Source organism: Grampus griseus, assembly GCF_964374135.1.
Source record: "Grampus griseus genome assembly, chromosome: Y".
NCBI classification, from domain to species: Eukaryota; Metazoa; Chordata; class Mammalia; order Artiodactyla; family Delphinidae; genus Grampus; species Grampus griseus.
Window position 1 is genome coordinate 13,438,918 of NC_139016.1, and position 20,546 is coordinate 13,459,463.

The following is a 20,546-nucleotide window of genomic DNA, read 5'->3' on the forward strand; positions in this document are numbered from 1 at the left end:
TAATTTAAAAATTAACGTAAAGATCAAAGCAGCTCAACAAACTACGAGTAGGATGAAAACCCAGCAGCACACGTCAAGTACTGTGACGTTTCAAAGATTTTATCCTAGCTGCAAGCTACAGTTAGCTGGTGCAGTAGCATGCATGGCGTGTTCCTGGGGGCGGAGGCGGCTCAGGCGGAGGCGGCTCAGGCAGTTGCGGCATGCACAGTGGGCATGTATTACAGTTAGGAAACCCCAACCTGCAAGCAGACCTGCTCAGCATCTCAAGGGACACTTTCTCTTTACTGCACTCCACAGCAGGAAAACCTGCCTTCTACTCTGGAAGGAGACACCGCATCTATTTTCCAAGGATGTTTCTACAGAAATTTCCTTAAAAATAGAGCAGAAAAAAGGCGCTTGGTGTTTCTGCTCACAAGAAGTGCAGAGAGGCAAGACACCCATGGAACACTGTTTTCTGACAGATGTTATCACAGGCAAATCTTATATAATTGTGCCTTCATCTATATTTTCACTGGATCAGCCCTCTGCTCCATAACATGTAAAATTATGTGACCAGGATTATACAAATTTTAGCTCCCTTCCACTAACATATATCCTTCAAAGAGTACAAAGCCATTTCTGGGTCTTACCCCAGATCGACTTCATTAGACTCTTTAAAGGGAAACCCTGGAGGCACCATTTAATTAACAAGCTGATTCCTAAACACAGCACAATTTCTGAATCACTGTCCACAGACTCTAATAGAAACTCTTGAAACCTATGAAACCCTCTGTGATTTACTCCTGCTTACCTTCTTCTTAGCCTTTCTCTTTCCCACTCCACGCAATCCCACCTTATCAGAATGCATGCAGCTACCAATACTCCCCAAGTTTTTACACACCAATGCCCTTGACAGTATATGGAAATTAGTCCCATATACTAATTAGTCCCACATATGGGAAAAAAAAAGTCCCAGCTCTGAAATGATGTTTGATTCTAAGTGTTCACGAGCTGAAGTATGATCCCACCTATGTGGTTGCCTACTGATCGGTGAGAAATTAAGTCCCAATTCTGGAGACTGACTTAATTCTTTTTCCTATAGAAACGCAGGACTTTACATTTTAAGCATAGTGGTTGAACAAATAACTTCTCCCTACCTATCTGAGATGTCACTTATTCTAGGCCAATGGAACTAACTTGTGTTTGATGATGAAAATAAAATTTAACAACCTTGCCTTTTTTTCTAAGAAAGAAAAGAGAGGTGAATTACACATTAGAAAGGACACAGTGGGAAATGTAATGGGTTTGTCTGCTCTGGTAGCGTGGTCTCGTTCACTTCAAATACCCCTGTGCTCAAAATTTCCCAGAGCCCCATGTGGATAGCATTACTCACACCAAAACAATGTTCAATCTGTACTGAATATCCTGTGTATACACTAATATGCCTCATCTCAAATTTAAAATATATATCTCTACTTTAGGTCTTTAGATTCTACAGCTGTAGATGGGTGTGGGTGGGTATGGGGTCCTTTCTCCTGTAATTCCATCAACTCCTTAGAAGTTATGTGCAATGAACACTTCAGTTACGTGAAATAAATGGATCTGCTGAGAAGAAGCGGCTTGATTCACATCCCTTGGCCCCTATGCTCCAGCTAGAATACCAACCCTAAACCCTTCTACACAGAAAATCTTGCTGCCACCACTGGACAATGGTGGTGTCTCAGTCAGTCTGTTAAAAGTCTTCTGCATCTTGTCTGCTGGCAGCTGAAGTGGTCCTCAGAGGTCTCTCTCTGCTATGTGGAGAAAGTATTGGGTGGTGAGACCATTCACTGGGCCTCTTTGACTCTTCAGAGGGTAAAGGACCTTGATCAGGACTTGAGAATCGTCACTTCAGGTGCTGCTAAGTACATTTTACAGGAAATCACCACATACTTACAGCAGGTATAAGACAGAGAGTCAAGTGGAACTCAGGTCCCCTTCTTCCAGGGCTGCTCTCCCTCCTTTCTCTACCCTGGACCCCGGGCCGACTCTGGGGATGACTATCGTTACAAAAGGAACTAAACGCGAGCCTGGTACAAACTACTGACGACGGGACTCCTCTGTTTCTAGTGTCACGTGGTGCTTCCACTTGGCTGTGTTACAGACGTTTACAACATTTACATTTTATGATAAGCGTGGGTTACTTTTACACACATGCAAAACTTTATAAAGACAAAAAATATGAGACGCTGCTGTGGTAAGAGAAGTTGTCATGATAGAAACCAAATAATAATTCTCTACTGTTTTATCAAACTGGTTTTCATTAATGTTTTATTACAGCTTATTCCTGGGTTTAAAACTGAAGGATCCCACATAACCGACATCTACCGAGGGGAGGGGCCTCGATGGTGACGGAAAAACTTGTGCATGTGTTTCCTATTCACAGATTCTCCTGGCTGGCTGCTGAGCACACTCTTCTGCAGGGAAACTTGATTTTACTGGCTTAGTTCTCTTGTCATTTAACTTAACCTCTTGTTTTTTCGTTTACTTAATATATTATTTGTGTCTCCATGCCTGAAAACCACCTAAAAGATCTGAGAATCCCCACAGTTAATTCACTGTCACTACAACACATAACTTTCTTACACTGACAACTTTAAATTCAACAGAATATATGGGATCTAACTACTAAAGACTCCAGCTATTGACTTGTTAGCACTACTATAAAGGTAGTTTATAAAAATTGTATGACACCAAATATTTTTTAAAAGTTAGTACACAGAAAAATCCATTCCATTTATAAGCTTAGTTTTTTTTTAAGCCCTTAATAGCCTCAGTCAGTAGTAGGAGTTTAAAAAACGAAAAATGAAAAACCGCTGTTCCAAATGTTTCTACCTTCTGACTTTCATCTTTCTATCAATAAATAAAATATTGATATTCAACTAACTTTACCAATTACAATGGTGATAAACAATTAACATGCATGAATTAAAATTCTTTCTTCTCTAATTGATACTGAGGCTAACTTTTATTTGTTCTTTCTGGACTTTTCTAAGGAAATGATACTACATTTGCACATCACAAGCTACATTTCCTTTCTTTTTATAGTTTCTATTTTCACCCTAGGTGATTAGATTAAGAAAATAAATATTAATGAGCAAACAAGCCTGATTTAAGAAGATATTTTTAAAATACATTAAAATAAATGTATTGCCCACTAATTGGTTTGGGGTGTAGAAGTCAACAGAAGTACAGCATGTTCACTACAGGTACTTTGAAGGGTAGAAAGGATAACTTCACGGGGTGCACTTTTTGCCTTTTCTGCAACTGAGAGAGAGAGAGAGAGAGAAAGAGAGCGCTGCATTCCTCTCTGCGCTGAGCTGGTTGACCAACTGAAGGGACATTCTGGGTCTCCAAGTCTACATCACAGAAATCTGACAGCATCTGGAACCCTGGAATCCTTGGGGCCTCTTGGAATCTTCTCGGGTGGGCATTACCAGCTGAATCCAGACTTCCCTCCACTTACCAGGGCAAATGACTTTTGAGTGCCCTGGACCCTCCAGACCCCATCTGCCATCTGCACACCGCTGTGAGACCTCCCTCAGTGCCAAGTGGAGCACAAGGGCCCAGCTGAGTTCTCTCCAAACACCTAACCCGCGAAGTCATGAGCTACAACAAAAACATGGTTGTTGTTTAATCTCCAAAGTTTGCTTATCTGAGATGCACTAGCTACCCAGGTCGCTCATCGTCTCTTTAACCCAGGTTACTCGTGACATTGTCACATCACACTCGTAGTGTCTGATGAATGACCGGTAGATATTATTTTGCAGCAAGTGCAATTTTTCATTTTATTTCTCGCCATTCTGCTGAGAGCCCACTCACTCTTTCTAATAGTTGGGTCTGAATGACTTCTTGTGTCATGTGGATGCCTTCCAAGTTCCACATCCATGTTTTTCAGCACCGTTAACATTCCCTAAGAGTCAGTGATAAACCCTCATATAAATGAGCGTATAAGCACACACAAGAGCAAAGAGAAAACGTGGTCATAGAGATTCACCAATCACAGCTGATGCTCACTACCTGCCGAATCCCTGTATAGGAATTTGCCTAATCCAAAACTGATTTGTAACCCTACAATCAATCCTATGGTGCTTAACGAGCATCAACTGTACATCACAATTTACCAGAAGTACGTATTTTGTTGCAAATGAGAAGAAATTTTGTCATTTTGAGAACAAATGACAAAGACCAAGAAGACATGAGATGTACGGAGATTACTCAACATTTAAAGCATCCTCAAAATTTCAGCCATGCATCCCACCCTGCTGACTTCAGAGTAGGATCGAGAAAGGAACGTGGATATCTCTACATTCCTGCTGCTGTCGATGGGCTGCACGTGGTTAAGAGCCGAGGGGCCCAGAACTGACTTTGCGATTCTATATGCACTTCCTGCTGACACCACCCCAAGTGCTTTTTGTTTCGTTTCAAATAGACGTTTAGATAAATCATTATTATAAACTTCTGTTAATGGAATTGTATTTATCTTCAAGCTTCATTCATCTAACTGACCTCACTCTCAACGTTCGACCATGGGACCTGAATTATTTACTGTTCTTCATCAGAATGAGATTCAGGATGTTAAAAAAAAATTATGTATGTATCAGATAGCCATAACTATCTGTTGGAGTTAATCATTTATGACACCTAGTTATGAATGGCACTTTCTGCAAATGAGATATTAATGGAGCTTGAAACATGAAGGACCAGATAACTGGTCACCAAGAGCACGTGTCCAAGGACCATAGACTTGGGACCAAAAGCAAAACAAAACCATCTGTAGGATGTCTGGGGGTGAGCTAGACAGAGGAGGCTTGGTTTAAACATTTGGGGTTTAGAACTAACCCAGAGTTTTCCTTAAAATCAAGACAGGGGCTAAGTGCTGAATATCAGGAAGGCACTGAGAAGACACTGGAGCAGTGGTGAGGGGTGCTGGGGGCATGGGGAGGAGGCAAGTGATTCGGCTCCTAAATCCAATATATTTTGAAAACCTACTGAGAACGACCCTGGATGCCTCACCGACAAGTAGACTTCACTCTGCGGGCAGGGAGTGCAGATTTCAAGGAAAACAAACAAACAGACGAATCTCAGCTATGAGATTCTCTGACATGACTCACACTATGGTTATAGGTACCTAGTAGTTTTGTTGTGAAGGCCTTAAGGCAGGCTTATGATGAACTCTTTTCTTTCCTCCAGTTGGGCAATGGCCAATCTTCATGTAATATCTTTCATCCACTTACATAATATCCTAGCCAATGAAATTCCCCGAAGGGTACTCCCCAAATTAAGTAAGAATCCTTCCTTTTGTTACTCTTAAGGAGGAGGATGAAGGCTGATGAAGTTGCTGGACTTACCTGGCAATTTTCAAGTACACTGAAGAAGATAAAACTGACACAGAATTCAAAGGAAAGTGTTTTGTTAGAAATAGGTGCAGAATACTTAGAATAAATAAGCAACACTTTCAACATTAACCCTAAGAGATGCTTCCCAAGTATATCCCATATCAGAGGAGAAATGCTGCAGAAAGTACTGACCATCTATCTGTATCCTCGGGAAAGCATGAGAAAAATTTTAGAAGGGATCTTAAATTGTTTACTCAGACTCAGGATCTTTAAGCACATGTTAGTTCACCACATACTTTTAAATTATTGAGAAATTAAATGATTCTGGTGATAGCCCATTTCAACAACTGGCAAGTCCTGATTTGATTTCCAAGGAAAATAGGCTAATTATATGAGAAACTGAAATATCTCCTTGTAAGTGTGTCTTCCAAGGTGTGCCTACCATTTGCCACTTTAGTAAGCTGAAACATATGTGACTCTAACTTTAGAATATTAAGTTAGTAATTTATTGATTAGCATAGCATAATGATATTAGAAAGCAGTTTGCTTCAATGTAGTACTCACCACGCGGCAGGCGAAGTAATGGCCCCCCAAAGACATGGACATCCAATGGCCCCCCAAAGACACGGACATCCAAATCCCTGGAACCGGTGAATACATTATGTTACGTGGTAAAAGTGAAGATGTGACTAAGTTAAGGATATTGAGATGGCAGAGCCCTGGATTAGCCAGGCAGACCCAGCAGAATGGCAACTGTCCTTCAGGGCAAAGGGAGATCCGACTACAGAAGAGGACTGTCAGAGAGACGCAGTGTGGAGAAGACACTGCGTGGGGCAAGGGGCCACGGGATAAGGAATGCAGGGCGGCTCCAGAAGTCAGAAAAGGCAAGGAAGCGCACGCTCTCTGAAGCTTCCTGAGGGAACAAAGTCCTGCCAACACCTTGACTCCAGACCTCTGATCCCTAAAGCTGCAGGATAATAAATTTACGTTGTTTTAAGCCACCGAATTTGTGGTAGTGTGTTACAGAAGCAATGAGAAATTAATATGCATATGGAAAGGAAGACAGTGCAGCCCCTCAGAAACATAAGGCACAGAATTGCAAAGGGTTCCAAATATCTAGTACTCATTTATTTTTGTGCTTGCTAATATGCCCTGGACGGAACTGTGTCCCCCGAAAACTCTTATGTTGCAGCCCTAACACCCAAGGCAACAGTGTCTGAAGACAGGGCTCTTAGGAGGTGATTATGATTAAAGGAACTCGTAAGGGTGGGGCCCTAAGACGGTAAGAGGCAGAGGAGAGACACCCCTCTCCCCGTTCCTCTGCTCTTGGAAAAGGCCGCGTGAGCAGTAGGCAGGCAGCCACCCACCTACAAGCCAGGAAGGGGCCCCTCATCACGAGCCACAATAGCCAACACCTCCATCGTAGCTTTCCAGCTCCCAGAACTAGGAGGAAACACGCCTCTGGCCTGGAAACCACCCACCCAGTCTGTGGTTTTTGCGCGAGCCCCTGTGCAGACCGGTGCATGAGCAGGAATGCAGTCGCACTGCATCGAAGCAGTGAGTGTCTGCGCAGCTTCCTGGGAGGCAGGATGGCATGGGGTCCTGGGCTGCCTGACTCTTGAGTCCACGAGTCCCTGTTCACCGTGAGTGACTACAAGCGAAAATCGGAATTTCTCTGGGCTTCGGTTTCCTGATCTGTAATGTCGGGTAAATGAGAACCACAGGGTTCACGTTCAGGATGGGGACCGAGGAGAATGCTGAACTCGCTCCCCTGCACCCCGCAAATACGGGATCTACAGCTACACTTGGAACCACTTCCTCTGAAAACCCCCGAAACCCGGCTGAGCGATGCCTACTCTGGGACGCGGGCTCGCCATAACCCTGGGCTGCTCCCTGAAGAGCAGGGTTTGAACCCCACACGCGGCACCCCGACTTCTAAGACCTCCTGCCGCATGCAGCCCCGGAACCCCTGGCTCTGAGAACCGCCAGGGCCGGGCCCACAAGGCCCCCGGAAGCCGCTCTCAGAGGCCCGGGAACTCACCGCCTGGCTGCTGCGCGGCATTGGGGACCCGGAGACGCCGGAGGGGCAGGGCTGTGGCCTGAGGCGCACAGGGCGGCCTGGTGTCCTCGGGGTCAGAGCCGGGCCTCCTGCGGCCCCCGCGCCGCCCAGCACACTAGGGACTCCGCCTGGGCTTGACAGGCGCCTGCAGCCCTGGCTTCACGTCCGAGGCCCCGGTTTTACTAAGTCTGAGGCCCCGGTTTTACGTCAGTGACCCCAGTTTTACGTCCGTGGCGCCAGCTTTACGGCTGAGGCCCCGGCTTTACCTCTGGGGGCCCGGTTTTACGTCAGTGACCTCAGTTTTATGTCAGTGACCCCCGGATTTACGTCACTGATCCCGGTTTTATGTCTGAGGCCCCGGATTTGTGTCGCTGACAGGAGATGTACGTCGCTGAACCCGGATTTACGTCGCTGACCCCCGGATTTACGTTGGTGACCCCGGATATACGTCAGTGGCTGTGGCCCCAGTTTTAACTGCCACCGGAGGACACGGCCGGACCCTGGTGGCCAAAGGGGCTGAGGCTTGAGGTCCCACAGGACTGCCTACATTTGCCTCGGTGCAGAGCTTCCGCCTGAGGGTCAGCCGGAGGCTGGTGCTCACGAGACCGTGCCCCTGGGGCCACTGACGGGGCTGGGCAAACCCTCAGGGTCAGCACCGACTCAGCCAGGTGTCTGCAGCGGCGCATTTACCCCAGCGCTCTTCGCAGTAGGCGCGGCGGGGGCCCCTGCGGGTCAGTGAGCGGAGAGCGGATACAGAGGAGGGGCGCTCACGCGCGCACGATGGCTGCCACTCAGCCGTGAAAAAGGAGGGCGTGCCGCCACGTGTGACGGCGGATGGACCTGGAGGGCCGTAGGGTGAGTGAAAGTAGCCAGACGAAGACAAACAGCACACGGCCTCTCTTCTCCGTGGGATCCAGGCCACAGACAGACAGAAAACCAGCTCCTAGATGCAGAGAACGGAGTGGTGGTCGCCAGAGGTGGGGGCGGGGCGTGGAGGAGATAGGGGAAAAGGGGTCGGAAGGTGCAAACTTCTAGTTGTGACAGAAATAAGCCCTGGGATGTGATGTCCCGCACAGTGACCACGGCTAGCAATACTGTGCTGCGTAGTCTTGGAACTCTACGGGGCGGTTCTCACCATTAAATCAAACCATGTGCTGGGCACACCGTAGACTTAACGCAGTGGCGGACGTCAGTTACTTCTCAGTAACACTGAATGAAACACGGTCTCACTGCAGGAAGAAAACTGCACCTGTGTGTCATGACAGACTTTAACTAGGCTTATTCTGGTGGTGATTTCACAGTGTATACCGACGTCGAGGCATTACCGTGTACCCCTGACGCTAATGTAAGCTGTGTGTAAGTTACACCTCCAGAACGAAGCCCGCAGTGTACGGAATTTGTAATGGTCAGACCAAACCATAACGTAGGTTAAGTGTTTAGAGCACTGTGTAACCTGGCCTACAAAGGTTCCTAGTCTTGTAACATTTCATTTTACTGAAGCAGTTATTTAAATGAACGTAATTTTAAGTAAAACAGCGAGGCGTGGTTGCAATAGAAAAGGACTAAGATACAGGAACCTTAAATTCAGATTTCTTTTTGGTGATCTCGAGTAAGTCACAGTCTCTCTGTAAGTTTTTTGACATTATCCTCACTCGCATGAGGACGTTGAGATGGAAATCTGACAAGTTCCTTGTGAGGACAAAGGTGAAACGACACATGTGAATGAGCTTAGAACTAAGAGAGACTATAGGAGTGTCATTTGTCAGTGTCGTTCACTAGCTGTGATGATTATTACCATTTTTACGTGTCAGGAAACGGAAAGCACCAACCTATGAGGTTTTTCACACTTATGTTATCATTTAGGAAACTTAATGGCCTTTTAGAAAGTTCCCCTCTGGGAGTTTTAGACTCGGTTTTGTGCTTTGTGCTAAGTTTTCCTGGGTTTCTGTCACTGGCAATTGTCTCCGTGAAGCAGAAAAAGAAAAGGAGGAATCCCATGTCTCTCTGGCAGTAAAGCACTGAGCCATGGAGACAAGAAACAAAAAGCAAGCAGGTGGTCTCATGCGTGGATCCTTGGGTGACCAGGCTAAGTGGGCTTGGAGTAACTCAGAGAGTAGAGTCCACACGCCACACTCCTGACGGGGGCAAAGCCGCTGCCTCCAGGTTTTACCTCTGGTGTGAAAACTGAAAAACTAATGACTAATACCTATAGAACTTTGTACATCACAGATTGTAACGTACTCATATTCTCTTTTTAAATATAACCTAGTCCACACTTCCTACCTCATTACGCTTGCTTCTATTTTATTGTGGATGAAAACCTTCTTCACAAAATTGATATGTATTGTCCCCACAAGGGGATGGCATGGCTGAGGTTTAAAGGTGTTGGGATCATGTGGATAGAGTGCGATAAAGCTGGAATATGCCCTTAATGCATTGACTCACTTCATTTGTATTTTATCGCAACTTGCTACTTTTTATCAGTATTTTTAACGTGGTTAAACTTAAATGTACACCAAAAAACTGAGATGGACCAGAATATACCCATCCAGGGTTTGGATATTTTGCACATAAAAGCAAGGACACATTTTACGTCTCTATCGATATTTCTCTGTTAGTGGCGATTTATCGTGTTCATACCTTTAACACTACTTACTATGTAAAAAAACAAAGCAAAAGAAAAGCAAGAGTGAAGTCCTCAATCACTTCAGAACTTAAACTAACGTCAGGTTGTCCTGCCGGACTGGGACAGGGTGGCAAGTGAGGCTGTTACATTGGATACAGAATTTAGGGGTGCACCAAAAACATTCAGTAATCGAGGTGAATAATATTTAATGCACTATTTTAAAAACTCAGAAGTGATGCAGAATACATGATGAACAAGATATTAAGACTTTAAATAAAGACAGGATCAGTTTTCTACCAGATAAATGGACTTGGACTCACAAATCGACACCCACCAATTGATACAATTTTGCCCTTCATTTCCAGGACTGCAAGCAAGTACTTAGTACAATGAATTCAGCAGACTCTTCAGGGACATAAAAGAGTTTTTATGTTTAATAACTCTGGGAGTGGAGCACCTGCGACTTCAATTTATTGGCTTTGAACATTCCTGTAATATAAAATGAAGGACAACTTACAGGGTTTGAATTAGCAGTTGTGTTGATGATTAAATTTCTCAAGAAAAAACACAGGAGTCAGGTTTTAGTAGCTCCTGGGACATCTCATCACCGCTAAGCAGCAAGTATACTGCTTTCCCAGAAGGGTATCAGGTTCTCAAAGGAGAGATCGCACACTGTCTTTTAAAGATTGACATCTCTACGGACTTAGGGATTGTAAAGAATAGCAATCTCATCAGCATCTTCCCCAGATATACATGAGGAGTGTGTGTGTGTGTGTGTGTGTGTGTGTGTGTGTGTGTGTGAGAGAGAGAGAGAGAGAGAGATAGAGACAAAGACAGAGACAGAGAAAGAGACAAGAAGGAGGAAGAGGAGAAGAAGGAGGAAAAGGAAAAAAATAGGTAGGTATTTAGAGAGGCAGATAGATACAGAGATGGAAATTTTAGGACAAGTTATAGAGCACTGAATAGGACTAGAATGTCTCCTTTTCCTAAATCAGGAGCGAGTTTCCTACCTTCCAGCTAACACTCAGTATAGGAGGAAGAAAATGTTTAAATATATAAAATTAATAGGGTGTAGTACTTATCAGAAGTAGAGGAGGGCAATTCCAGTTGTCCAAAGAAACAGGTACACTTTAGTAGAAATCTTGGAGGACTGTCTCTCCGAAATATCCAGTATACGATCGTACATCTACCCATAAGCTCTAACTCTGAGTCTCCGAGTTGAGAGGCATGGAAAAGACCTCAGACACTTAATTTAGAAAATGCCTCTTACAATGCCAGTGCAGAGTGGTAAACTACGTCATAAAATTGGAATTTTAAAACCATTGTCGTTTAAGAGGAGGGCTGGCTGAGAGAAAGGAGATGTCCAATTCTGACTAAATAATATTCCTACAGAGAGAGACCAAGTAATTCGTTAAGTGCTGCGCCATGGTTAGTCCCACTAGTATTTAAGTGATTTGTTTAGAAATGATTAAATTCTTAACTGGACTTTCAGAATAATAATTAAGTAAAACTGCTTTGCGTTATTAGAATGGACCAGATTAAGAAGTTAATGAGCACAAAGTCTCTGAACAATGTGGGATTCTGGGGTGAAGGCCAGGCTTTCCCAAGGAAGATGGAAGAGCCGGGTGGTCCCGCATCTGGGGGCATCCCCCGGGCACGGTGAGCACGCCCCCTCCCCAGAGAGCCTTGAAGACAGGAGTTGAAGCGCAAGTCAATGTGGAACCCTCAGAATAAGACTGTCCGTCAGAGCAGTACTAGAAATAACCTAGTTTACATTTCTGTTGGTATTGTAAAAATAGAATGTTAATAGAGAGGGTCGTCCCTCTCTTTTATTCAAGTAAAACCACTTCATACTGTTAGGGTCACTTCAAAATTATTCCATCTGAAATTGCACAGGCTTCCCTCACTGAACCAGGCTGGTTTCTTCCTCTACTTCCCATAGATCACATCAATTTTAGTTGACACTTTAGAGGTTGCCTTTGCCCCCAAGGAACTGTGCTCACTGTGAGGACAGGAGACATTTCCTCTTGTTACACCTAATGCCTAGTAACCTTTATACATATTTTAAAATAAGGGAACAAATGGATGAATTAACTCCATCATTTTGAAGGTATTTCTCCTTTGCTCGTAGCATTTTTGTTTGTTTGTTTGCGGTACGCGGGCCTCTCACTGTTGTGGCCTCTCCCGTTGCGGGGCACAGGCTCCGGACGCGCAGGCTCAGCGGCCATGGCTCGCGGGCCCAGCCGCTCCGCGGCATGCGCCATCTTCCCGGACCGGGGCAGGAACCCGCGTCCCCTGCATCGGCAGGCGGGCTCTCAACCACTGCGCCACCAGGGAAGCCCTGGGGACTTGGATACCTGGCTCCTTCTGTCACCAAATACTCCACCCTAAATGCAGCCAAATTACAAACCTGGGCTCCTTTGTTCATAAAACTGTGTCCCATAAAGGTGCCAGCAGGGAAGTCATAGACAATCCATTGGGTATCACAACTCCAACTTCTTTTCATTGTTCAGGATCTTATTCCCAAGCTATGGAGGTTATGAATTAGAACAGCCATCTTAACTCTCCATGGTAGTGGAACAAGAGTTCAGTTCCCCTATGCAAAGTGTGAAAATACTTCAGTCAGAAGTTAACAGCCTAGCATCAGTGGTGCTCCAAAATGGACTTGCTCTGGACATCCTGACTGCTCGGTGAGGATGAGATTATGCAATCATCGGTGGAAAATAACTGCTTCTACGTAAATCAAATGGGAAAAATAGTCTCCAACTTATTAAAAGTGAAGGAAATGCTTTCGTCACATAAATGAAGCAAAGCCGTTTTATTGGACTGATGTCTTCCCAGGACTGGGGAACTGTTTCGGTAGGGTTTGGGGAAATGTACTTTGATTTGATTTGTTCTTTTCTGTTTTTCTTCATCCTCATTCTAACCTATGTTCTTTTCTCCCTTTGCAGATCTCTTAGCACTGAGCTACTCAACCAGTTTTGCTCTCCATGGCCATCACCTTAGCCTTTTCTTTGTGAAACATCAAGGGAAGTTGCAGAGGAGGGAATCCTTGGGGCTCAGAGCGGGCAGCCCAAGATATGCCTCACCGGCATGTTGATTATTTTGAACGGAGGCTACCAGGGAAACAGTCAGTGAGGGGAAATGATTGAAAACCACAACAAAAATACTCTGGCTCCCTGCCTTCCCCCAAAGTGCGAACTAAATCCATGTGACGGTATCCTCCCTATGGCAGGAGGCTAGAAAGCATCCTTGTCACCACCGTTAGGAAATTCAAGGCTAAGAAAGCTGGATAAACGAACGCTGACACTTCTTCATTAGGCTGCTTACCCAAGCACAAGCCTCTTTGTTTTGTCGAATGTACAAAAATGTTTCTTTGTCCAAAACTAAATACATTCAGCGGGCTTTGGTCACTTCAGGCGGTCCCATTTCTGAGACCTCTGTGTACATGAATTAAATTGGTTTGTTTTTCCTGTTAATCTGTCTTGTGTCCACATAATTATTAGGAGAGCCAAAAGGACCTCAACAGGGGTAAAGGAGAAATTTGCCCGTCCCCGTGTTGCTAGACAAGGTCACACACATTCACTGGCTCAGAAAAGATTTGAGGAGACCCTAAGTTTTCACCTCTGGCTGATCTTTAGTCTCCAGGTGTACTGGGTGGGAAAACTTGGGAAAATGAAAATGGTGTATACGGTGATGAAGCTGTGCACCCAGCCCCAAGGTAATCTGCAGAGACCAGGAGAGTGGTTTTTGAAATTTGTGTTTCCTTGCTACCTCCCCAAACCCCCTGACCCAGCACCCCGGCGGTTTAAAAAAATAATAATCGGTTGTGTCCACCCACGTCGTGGAACAGAAACACCAGTGACTACACAGCACACGGCAAAGAAAGCCATCTAACCAAAAATAGTTCGGCACAGTAACGGAAAGGATCAACTACAACCCGCAGCCACACATGAATACGAGGGAGAAAAACGTTCTCCCCATTTACTGCATTCCAAACTTCAAAATCTCCAGTTTTCAACACCACTTACAAGGCATGCAATGAAACAAGTGTGTATTTGCCCCATCACAGGTCAGACAGCAAATTAATAGAAACTGTGCATGAGGAAACCAAGTACTTTAACTCTGTAGGCAGACATTCAATCAAGAGTCATACCTACGCTCACCTGACAAAGGAAACGATGGAGCAAGAACTAAAAGAAACCAGGAGACCAAGGTCTAACGAAATAGAGACTCTCAACAAAGAGACATTTAAAGCAGAAACAAATAGGAATAATGGGGCTGAAAAACCACAGCACGTGAATCAAAACCTTCAGTAGAGACTTCAAAGGAAGGTTTGAGCAGGCAGAAGAATCACAAAACCTAAAGTCAGGTTAATTGAAATCATCTTGGCTGAGGAGCAGAAAGAGAACAAAAATAATGCAGAAAATGTAACAGCCTAGATTATTTGCCAGACTCCACTGAGCAATCCGAGGCTTACGTATTTGCAGTCCCAGGTGGAGACAGGAGAGAAAGGGGCAGGACAAGTACTTCAAGAAATCATGCCCCTCACACTCTTCAGGTATGGCAAAACTCATGAATCTACACGTCAAACTTTCCTTTACTCATACCTCTCTCTTCCTGAAGCCCTCACCTTCCTTCAGCACCACCTGATCCTCTGGGTGAGGTGCTTGGTCCACGAGTTTCTATTCGGTATGCCCGTATTTTGTTCATGCACCCCCTCTCACTGGGTCATAGGAGGTCACTGAGGGCAAGGATTCTCTAACAACTTTTCTCTTCACAGGAAGACTAGCCCCAATTCCTATCGTTCGGGTGATGCTTTATTAAAACTCATGAAGAAATTGTGCCCACATAATGTCGGTTTAATGACCAACGCAAGAATAAAATGGGGAGGAATAAGAGTCATCTTCCTTCACTCCTGCACCAGTGTTTACAAAACACTAACAAGTCAACCCCAAACGTTCTCCTCCTGGAAGCTTCCCTGGCAAATGCATTCCCTCAATGTCCTCATCACCCTCTGGGGGCCGTAATTGATATTCTCACCTCCACCAAGATATTCTTGTCTGTCGGTGATTTGCCACAAGGGCATGCCTATTCCTCTGTTTCCAAATGTGTGTCACTGCTAACTCCACCTGCAATAAAGCATTTCTTGTTGCTCACAAAGACAACGGAACTCACAAAAAAGTCCCAGTTCAAGGTGGTGGAAGCATTTGATGCAGGAATGGAGGAAAGGGTGGAACGCAGGCACAGACCAACTCAGAGACACAAACCTTAACAAATAAGTAAGTGAGTAACAGCAACCCAGAGCACGTGTATCGAAACAGGGACATGAACAAACTGCGACAGCTATGGCACTAGAGGCGTGCATATGGGCACAGGCATGGGTGGAAGATCAGAGAGACGAAGGCATGGGCAAAGCCAGAGGAAGGAACACCAACTCACGCTCAGAGTGAGAGATCATGGGCAAACACAACACGGACACACCATCTTCATTTCAGACAGAGGAAAACATGAACATGTCCAGAGACCAGGAAACGCAAACGTGGCTCAGAGTGATTGAGCCAGAATGCTCATAGATTGATCAGTAATCTGCTGGGCCTCACATGCCCTGAAGTTCAACGGAAGAAAACCTCAGGCAACGTGTGCAACTGTGCATTCAATCTACTCGCACCTAGATATTAGGCCCCACGTGAAAAAGCCCTTAAGAGACCGGGTCACACCTACGTCTAAGCTCTGTAGCCCAGGAGAAAACTCAGTAAGCTATAGCCTCTGGGGCACACATCATGCCAAGTCTCCAGAGAATGACAATCAAGTCAACCGTCCACAGTTTACAGTTCCGCTACCTGATCCATGAACGTCTGCCCAGCTTCACTCCAGGACAGGTCAGGCCTAAGCATAGCCTTGGTACCTAAGCACTGGCAGGAGATGTTAGGAGTTGGGGGAGCCTGTCCCAACCTTTGCTTTGGTGATTAAGTCCTTTGCAAGACCTTACTAAATGTTCTGGATGTGGATAAATATCCTGGAGTCCTTAGAACAAGCCCCGTCTGAGGTTGCCTAAGACCACGCACCAGTATGCTGTCCCACTCCCACTGCAGGGTTATCAGAGCATAGTTTATTTTTACCAGCACCAGGAAAGACAGGGACCAGCATGTGGAAGCCCCAAGGGTTCCTTGAGGTGTACAGTGCGAGAAGCTGAGAAGACCTGTTTCCACAGTGTCTGTGGGGTGGTTGTGGGGACAGCAGCGGGCAAAGGCCAAGCCTCGCCTTCTAGACCTTCGGATGTCTCCACTGTAGAAGGGGCATAGCTGGGATGTAGATGTTCAAATACAAAACCTGACACCGAGCAGGCGATCTAACTCAGTGCACTTTGAAGGGGACATCTGTGACTCCATGAACTTTGACTGTCAAACCCTCGTCCTGGAACGAGCTGGGGCTTTTGGGAGAAGGCTCTTCTACCAAAAGTCGTTGAGCGAGAGCTCAACATGTGGGACGGAAATGGTACTGTCAATATGCCACCCTCAGGGACGCCTGTGCTGGAGCCGCTGTATCTGGGAAGAGAGAAGAACACTGGGGGGACAAACATTGAACATTCCCTGCTCCGTTTGTGGCAGAGTCTGTCCTTTGCCTGGTCCAGAGACAGACGTGCTTCTGAGAAGCAGCCAGCCACTTGGCAAGGAGCACCTGAAGTGCTCACCACTTCCTGGGTGAGCTCGGTATGCTCTAGGTCTTCCCATTGGCCTCAGGGGCACAGACTGCTGGCAAGGCCCCAGAAGGAGGACAGTGCCTCTGTGGTTGAAACACGGTGTGCCCAGCCATTCAGCGAGGATGGGACACCTCTACCAGACTGTTCATGAGAAAAATGTTTACTTTCTGGGGACCTGGCCTGAAGCGGGCCTTGGGCAGAGGGCTTAAGCCTGTCTGAAAATAGGGATATTAACCACTGTGCCGCCACGGGACAGAGAGCACACAGCTGGGTGGCCTGGCACTTGCCTGTTTAACATCCCCAACTCCCCACTCCCCCCACCTCTCCCCTCTCCCCGTGTGCCCTTTTGTACCCAAACTGAGTCCCCCGGAAAAAAGAACAGAGTTCACGTGAGTTCACTCAGATGTGAGGGACTCCGTTTTTGTTTGCTTAGCCGTTTCCCAGCAAACTTACCTTTTCCCCTGGTCACCTTTGCCAGAGCACACTAACATCCTCACTGCCTTCCCACCCGTGTCTCCCTCACCTCCTCAGATGTCCTCCATACACCTTACACCCCCATGTCCTGAGATGTTGTCTGGAACCCTAGCCCTGAGAGGCTAATTGTCTCAGCAAAAGACCCTGTGTTCATATGCACTAGAAGGGCATCCGGTCCAACAGTGAATTAAATGCTAAGGCTTCCCCCCGTTGTATCCCATTAAAGTGTCTGATGATACGCAACAGTGAGGATACATGGAGGACCACTATCCAACAAAATTAACTTCCAGCATTTCAATCTCAGGCCCTTGCTCATCAGGCCCTTTCCTTGAACTTCCGCATTTCCCTTGGAAAAATGACAGGCCCCAGTTAACCAGTCCTTCTCTTATTTCTCCTTCCTCCCCAACCCCCATCCCACAGGCAGAACTGCATCCTCTGATGCAATCCCAAAGTATGATTTCCCCCCACCTCTACAACTCTCCATGGCCTGGTAATTCCCAGGCAGCAAACTGAGAAGCCTGCCTGGGGCTGATGTGTCTACCCTGAGCCCCTGCACAAACACCACACAAACACATACAACTGACGCTGCTTATTTATCTTCCGGTTTTATTCCAGGTTTACTGGTGTCTCCCTCTCTGTACGTCTCACCACCAGACCTCTCTTCGTTTCTTCGTGTGCACGACAACCACGTTGACCGTTCGCCTTCACCCAAAGCAGCTTCTTAGGTCAAGGGTGATGCTCCATCACACGCATCTCAAGATCGGGAGTGCCTTTGAAAACACACACAGGCACACACATAATAACCCAACCTCTCTGAACAATGCTAAAGACCGCTTTAACTTTTTAAGGCCCTGCCCAGGAGACAGAGTCACATCCCCTGTGATCTCTTACATTTCCTCCAACCGCATATTAAAAACTTTTCTTCATAATCGACGCAAAATGGCCACTGTTCTCACAATAGCCATGGCAGGTGAAGGAGATGCATAAGAAAAGTAAAAGATGACGGTGATGATCAAAACAGAAAAAAATGATGGGACAGCGAGGTAAGGCTTTGCACAAAGGGGACTCACACACCTTTGTGGAAACGGGGTGGTGGGGGAAACCTGAGGCAAGCCCAAAGGCAAGCCCAAATTTAAGGGGGCGGTACAGGAGGCCTGAGGGTGGGGTTGATGGCCATGGAATGACAGTTCAGAGACATGCACCTTTGAATCTCAGTGACTTTGACTCTCATGCTGCTTCACTCGCCTAAAGCTTCCCTAGTCAGAACCAGTCCTGCACTGCAGTTTTCCAGATGTGCTGTCGCACCCTGACGCCCTCACGCCCTGGTGTCACTATATGCCTCTGAGCCTCAACTCCTCCATGAGTGAAATAAACGACCCAGCTTACTCGTTTCAGCGCCCAGCCCCTGGGCTCCTTACCCACCTGTCCTCCTCTTGGTGACCTGTCCCGGTGGGGCCTTTCTCCCTCGGGTAGTAGCGCAGGGGATTGGTCCACAGGTCCTCGCCGATGATCTGGTAGGGGAAAGGGGCCCGGTCGGGACAGGACAGGCCAGGCCAGGCCAGGCCCACACCCCTCCCCCCGACCAGCCGAACAACATCGCCATTGCTGAGGAGGCCCAGAGGCACCCCACCTCAGCAATCCTGCTAGATCCTACACAGCTGTGGTCAGAGAACCAGTTGAAGAAGTTAAGGCTGCTGTTGTTGTGCCTGCGGCTATACACCTCCTCTTCAAAATGACGGTGCCACTGAATTGGAGCGAGATGAGATGCCCTATATCCTGTGGGAAAAGGAGCGTGGGACAAGGGCCTAAATCACGTTTCAAGTTCACCTCACCCCATCTGCCCTCCCCCACGATCCAGGGAGCTGTCTCTTACTAGTGGCCTCAATGAGATACTCCTTAACAACCACCTCATTCTGGAAATAGGGGTTCTTCCGGAAAAACAACATGATCTTGCGGTAATCACTGGGATCTGCGAGCTCCTCCACCTGCCGGGACAAAGTGGAGGCAGAGGGTGAAATCTCTCTCCAGCAGACCTGCTCTTTCCTGTTTTCCAGGATAAATCATTTCCCCTCTCCTCCCCAGCCTGACCTTCAAGTTGGTCATGTAGCTAAGCATGTCTTTATCTTGGGTGCTAATCATGGCCGACATCTGGGGGTGGTTCACAAACTGCTTTACGTCAAGGAGCCTCTAGATGCCGGAGGTGAAAGGGCTGGGAGAACAGAGCGAGCCTGGACAGCGGCCTGGGAGTGTCTGATCTCAAGGCCCCACTAGCATCTAGTCCTATTCCTTCAATACAGACTGCACGAAGGAACAATGAGCCCCTCGGGGTGTGCATATCTGTGCACTAAAACAGGGAGCCTCCGATTCTGAGAGGGAGGCCCTGATCTCCAACTGGACAGAACAAGTTTACTTCCGCACAGCAAACACTCCTGGCTCTAACTAGGATGCGCTTTCATAACTCCCCACTCTCACCTCCGTTTTCCCTGATGGTTATTCCAAGAAGAACCTGTGCACAAGACAACTCTTGTGTCTCAAGAGGCCCTGGTACTAGTGACAATACCTTTTTGGACCTCTGCAACTAAAGCCCTAGTCTTGTTTCCTGCTATGCAGAAAATCAGCATGACCGCAGAATTTCAGGATCACATTTCCCTGAGTGTGCCCACAATGCACAATCCAACGGATACATTTTGGTACCCAAACGGCCCGCTACGTTAGGTACCCCTTGCACTAGCCCGGCCACAACGTGGTCTCTCAAATACAAAATTAAGGATACAACTTTGACCCAGAAGCCAGGGATGCTCTGGATGATGGTGCTTCTGTGTTCCAGATAAGGCTTCCGTCTCCGAAGTGTTGTGAGCTTGAGACGAAAGCGTTGTCGGCTGCACTCCCTATTCACAGACTCCAGCTGTAACTGCAAGACTTTCAGCGCCTCCAGCGCCTCCAGCGAGGCGCTCTTCGGGGACGGCCCTGGCTCTTCCTGCCCCTGCTCCTGGGGCTTCTCCTCCTGCTCTTCCGCCACCACCTGCTGCTGCTGCTTCTCCGCCACCACCTCCACCTCTTCCATCATGTCCTCCACAGGCTGCCAAAACACATCCATGATCCGCGCCACCTCTCCCTCCAACAGGGCCGCGCATTGGCGCACCACCTCCCCGATAAAGATGGCGGCCTCCTCGCCCCACCCATCAGCTAGGGCCAGCACCCTACCCACCTCCCGCACCACACCTGGGGACCCGCGGGCCCCTGCTTCCTGAGGACCCCCTCCCACACCTAGGATGACCCCGGGTCCCGCCTCACTGCCCATGCGGACCTGGCTCTGAACTGGGGCAG